This window comes from Oryctolagus cuniculus, chromosome 1 (assembly GCF_051225735.1).
Source record: "Oryctolagus cuniculus isolate XC-2025 breed Fujian yellow rabbit chromosome 1, ASM5122573v1, whole genome shotgun sequence".
In the NCBI taxonomy this organism is placed as follows: Eukaryota; Metazoa; Chordata; class Mammalia; order Lagomorpha; family Leporidae; genus Oryctolagus; species Oryctolagus cuniculus.
Window position 1 is genome coordinate 42755668 of NC_142867.1, and position 6000 is coordinate 42761667.

Below are 6000 nucleotides of genomic sequence, written 5' to 3' on the forward strand. Positions count from 1 at the left end.
TTCCTAAGGGACTGACTTCAGTCCTACATGTCTGAAAACGATGATGGGATCCAGGTCCTCTTGAAACCAAAAAATCACTAAAAAGAAAGATGCTTGAACTAGCATAAACTTTGAATGATTCACAAAATTTAGGGGCAAGTTGATTGAAGAATATTTTTCCTCATATGACGACAGGTCACGGAGACAGAGAAAAATTATTGTTTCCTCCAACATACAGTCAACAACACAAAAAATCAACAAAATAAAGGATCAGGGAATTAAAGTTTCTAAATAGCAAAATAAACCTTCTGAAACTTATTCTAATGAAACAAAGGTTGAGAGAGGATTAAAACTTAACAATCAACAAGGTCAGGAATTTGTGACTAAACAAAGTGAATTCTACCAAAGAAAGGAATTTTTTTAAAACACCAACCTGAATTCTTGCAGTGAAGAATGAAATAAATATGCGGAAAATGTTACTAGAGAGTTGAATAGCACATGAGATCAAGCAGGAAAAAAATCACTGGAAAACCAAAAGACAGATCACTGAAAATTGTTTCATCAGAGGAGCAAAAGAAAAAATAGTGGAGTCTGGCACTGTGGCACAGCAGGTTAAACCTCTGCCTGTAACATAGGCATACCATTATCAGGGTGCTGGTTTGAGTGTTGCTCTGCTTCTGTTCCACAACTTGATACTTTACCTGGGAAAGCAATCTATGATGTCCCAAGTACTTGGGCCTCTGCCACCCATGTGGAGACCCAGATGATGGTCCTGGTTCTTGGCTTTGGCCTGACCCAGCTCTTGTCATTGCAACAATGTAGGAAGTGAATCAGCAGATGGAAAATCCCTCTCTGGCTCACTGGCTCTCACTCTTCCTCTTGTTCTCTGCCACTCTGCCTTCCAAGTAACTTAAAAAAAATATAGTGAAAAAAAGTAAAGAAAGAAGAAAGTTTAAGGCACTTAAAACATCATCAAGTAAAACAATATACTCTTTATAGGAATCCAGGACCCAGGACAGAGGGGATATCAGAAATATTGTTTGAGAATTAAAAACCAAAACTTTCCAAATCTGGGGAACAAAATGAACTACCACATTCTGGAGGCCCAATGCATTCCAAATAATTTGAACCCAATAAATACACATGGAGATATATTATTATGATCAGATTGATAAAACACACTGACAGAGGTACAGAATCAGAAAGATAAAATATGACTTGTCACATACAATGAAAATATTTAAGATTACCAAAAGACTGGTTGTTACCAATAGAAATCTTTTTTTTGTACTTTTATTTAATGAATATAAATTTCCAAAGTACAGCTTATGGATTACAATGGCTTCCCCCCCATAACGTCCCTCCCACCCGCAATAGATTAAGAACCATAATTAAATGCATACTCATTTTAAAGTCATTAAAGGAAAACACATTCTCTCTCACGTTCTCACAAACACAAACTTATAACTTCCAACCAAAAATTCTATACTCCACAAAATTTTCCTTTAAAAATGAAGATGAAGTCATATTTTTCTCCAAGCAAAAGTTGAGATATTTTATTAGCACTGCCTTGAATAAAGAAGGATGTAAAAGTAAATGTTACAAATGTGAAGCCAAATGCAGCAGAAATTAATGTATCAGTGTTGGGTAAACATTTTTGTTTCTAGCATGAAAGGTAAAGAGCAAATATATTAAATATAACTCAAAATAAGAAATGTTAGTGGATACACAAATTAAAAAGTATAAATTTTGATTACAATAGCAATGTGTATAATGGTAGTGAAATAGAGTTTTTGAATGCAATTATAGATACCAACTAAAATTAGAATATTATAACTGTAAGATATTTTGTGTAATACCATGGTAAGTACAAAGAAAATATCAATAGAAGATATAAATCCATACAAAATAATAATAAAAATTGAGAAAAAAGAAAATAGCATGAAATAAGTATAAGGCAGATAAGAACCAGTTAACAAAATGGTAATGATTTCTTAAATGTAGGTTAATTACTCTCCCTATTCAAAAGATAGTTTATAAATAAATAAAAAAGATAAGATTTAACTGCATGACGACTTCAAGCTATTCACCTTCTATTTATGGATAAAAGGACTGTATAAATAAAGAGATAGGCAAAGGTATCCCACAGAAGTGGCCAACTAAAGAAAGCAAGACTTGATATACTGTCAGATTTTACAACATATGCATGTGGAGATCCAATTTTCCCAGCAGTATTTGTTGAATACACAGTCCTTGATCCAGGGATTGATTTTAGATTACTTGTCAAATATTAGTTGGTTGTAGATGCATTGATTGATTTCTCGTGATTCTATTTTGTTCCATTTGTGCATAAGTCTATTTTTGTAGTAGTACCAGGCTGGGTGTTTTTATTGACTACCCTGTAGTATTTCTGAAAAACTGCTATTGTGGTGCCTCTGGCTTTATTTTTGTTGTATAATTTGTTGTATAATTTGCTGTCCGGGGTCTCTTGTGCTTCCATATGAAGTTTAGCACCATTTTTTTCTAGATTTGAGAAGAATGTCATTGGTATTTTGTTGGGACTGCATTGTGTCTGTAAATTTCTTTCAGTAATATGAACAACTTGATGATATTAATTCTTTAAATCCACAAATATGGAAGATTTTTTTCATTTGTTGTGTCTTCTTTTATTTCTTTCTTTAATGTTTTGTAATTTTTATCATAGAGCTCTTTCACCTCTTTGGCTAAATGTGTTCTAAGGTATTTCATTTTTCTGTAGCTATTGTGAATGTGATTAATCTTAGAAGTTCTTTCTCAGCCATGGCATTGTCTGTGAATAAAAAGGCTATTGATTTTTGTGTACTAATTTATATCTTGATACTACCAAACTTTTATGAATTACAATAGTCTCTTCATTGAATATTTTCATTCCCCTATATAAAGAATCTTGTCATATGCAAATAGGGGTGATTTGACTTCCTTCTTTACCATTTGTATCGGTTTAATTTCTTTTTTCTCACTTAATGCTCTGGCTAATCCTTCCAGAACTATACTGAATAGCAATGATGAAAGTGAGTAACCTGGTCTGGTTTTGGATCTTAATGAAAATGATTCAACTTTTCCCCATTCAGTAACTGAAGATGCTAGCTGTATGCTTGTCATAAATTGCCAAGATTGTATTGAGGAATGTTCCTTTCTACATCCAATCTACTTAAGTTTTTCATCATGAAAGGATGTTGTATTTTGTCAAATGCTTTCTCTCTGCATTTTTGAGATAATCATATAGTTTTTATATTTCAATTTGTTAATGTGTTGTATCACAATTATTGTTTTGTGGATGTTGAACCTGTATACCAAGATAAATCCCAATTGGTCCAGATGAATGATGTTTCTGATCTGTTTTTGGATTCGATTAGCTAGTATTTTGTTGAGGATTTTTGCATCTATGGTCATCAGGGACATTGGTCTAAAGTTCTCTTTGTTGTATTTTTGTTGTTGTTGTTTAAGAATGAAGGTGATGTTAGCATAATAGAAAGGATTTGGGATGATTTGCTCTCTTTCAATTGTTTTGAATTGCTCAAGAAGAATTGAAATTCATTCTTCTTTAAAAGTCTGGTAGAATTCAGCAATGATGCCATCCATTCCTAGGCTTTTCTTTGTTTGGACAATTTTATTACTGATTCAATCTGCATATTGGTTATTGGTCTATTTAGGCTTTCTATGTCTTCATGACTCAATTTTGGTAGATTGTATGTGTCCAAGAATCTATCCATTCCTTTTAGATTTTCAAAATTTGGTATATTGCTCTTAGTAGTAATTCCTCATGTTTCTGTTTATTTTTGTGATACCCATTGTTACATTTCCTTTTCATCTTTGATTTTATTAATTTGAGTCTTCTCCCACTTTTTTTTAGTTAGTTGGGCCAGTGATATATCAATTTTGTTTTTTTTTTCAAAAAAACCTTTTAATTTCACTGATCTTTTGAATTTCTTGGATCAATTTTATTTATTTCTTCTCTAATTTTAATTGTTTCTTTCCTTATACTGATTTAGGGTTTGGTTTGCTGGAGTATTCTAGGTTGTTGAGATACAATAATAATTCATTTATTTGATGCATTTCCAATTTCTTTATATAGGCACCTGTCGCTCCCCGTCTTCGTGGAGGAACGACACAGGACCCTGCACTGTTCTTTCGTCTGCTCGGCCCTCCCTGGGTTTGCTGCTGGTTCTTCCCGGGTTGGCTACCGACCCTTCCACCTCCGCGGAAGGGCGGTTCCCCCTGCCACATTCCCCACTTCCACGGGGGAGCAGCACACCGCCGGCCGGCTCTCTCGGGGGCTGCACAGGTGTTCCCTCAGATGTTCCCCTTAGATGTTCCTGGTGCATGCCGTCTCTCTCCTCCTTTATAGTCCTCTTCCACCAATCCCAACTCTGCTACCCACACGCCGAGTACGCTGCTCTCCTCCAATCAGGAGCAGGTCCTACAGTTTATTGGTTGAACTGGAGGCAGCTGTGCGGAAGCTGTTTACTTCTCTCCCAGCGCCATATTGTGGGAGAGCGGATGCATAGAATAAGTCTTAATTCCAGTAACTTAGTCTAGTCCGAGTTGCTCCCAGTTGCTCCCCACAGATCCCCCTTTCTTTTTATTTTTGGCGTTGATACGCGCCTGTCTTCGGTGCCCCACGGCACACACTCTGCTCTGCTTGCTAGAGTTGCCCACAGGTTCTTACAAGTCCTATCAATCAGGCAAACTGAATCTGGGTCCTCTCTTCGCCATGTTGTGAGAAGGTTTTTAGGCGCTGATGCGTGCCTGTGTTCGGTGCCCTGCAGCGCATGCTCTGCTCTGCCTGCAGGTGCTTACAAGCCCTATCAGGCAAACCGAATCCAAGCCTTCTCATTGCCATATTGTGGGGAGGCTTATTGGTGTTGATTCGTGCCTATTTTCGGTGACCTGCAGCTCATACTCTGGTCGAGCTGCCTGCTGGTGCTTATCGCCCTAATCAGGCAGACCGAATCCAAGCTCTCTCATTGCCATGTTGTGGGGTGACTTATTGGTGTTGATAACGTGCCTGTCTTCGGTGACCTGCGGCGCATAAGCTGCTAGCCGCCCGCAGGTGCTCATCGCCTCACTAATCAGGCAGACCGAATCCAAGCTCTCTCATTGCCATGTTGTGGGGAGGCCTTTCTATTTCTCTATTTCTCTATCTCCGGACATTCCTATTTCTCCCATTTTGCTTCTATCTTCCAGCATTCCTATTTCTCTCATTTTACTTCTAAACTTCTGTTTCTCTTATCCCTGCGGCTTCCTGGCGCCCGCCCCGAGGCTGCTTCTCGGCGGCTTCCCGGCTCTGAGCTGCTTCAGCCCGCGCCTCTCTCATCTGCGCGGCTTCCCGGCTCTGCGCGGCTTGGCTTCGCGCGCTCCGCAGTCTCCACGCCCTTCGCGTCCGTACCACTGCCTCGCGCCAGCCCCGCGTTCCCTATCTATTCATGCCCTGTGCTCTCTCTGCACACGGCGGCTTCCGCGAGTCACACAGCCCCAGCTCACGTTTCCACCACCACCGGCATTCAGTCCAAGTTGCCCGGACTAACCTGGCGAATTCCAACCTGGGGGCCCACGTCTCTGCCTCTGGTTCCAGATCTTCGCCTCTTGCTCCCCGGGCTGACTTGAAGAATTCCAAGATGGCTTCCGTTTCCGCCTTGGCCTGCACTCGCGGCTTCATCCTCCCTAACATTTTTCTCTACCCGGTATGTTTCCCTAAGTTTTCTTCCAACAATATTCCTCCCTCATTTCTCCTGGCCTCTCCCCACAGTCCGTATCCAAGTCTAAGTTTCTTATAGGTTTCACTTTCACTTTCAACCTGCAGTCCGTATCTGAGTCTAAGTTTCTTCTTGCTTTCACTTTAAATCCTAACTTCTTTCCCACAGTCCGTATCCGAGTCTATGCCTAGGCTTTCAATAGCTTCTTCTGGCACCTTTTTCGTCCGGCTTTTCCCTAGGCTGTTTGCTAGTCTCTCTCTCTGGCATTTTCCACTTCTTCCCGTTT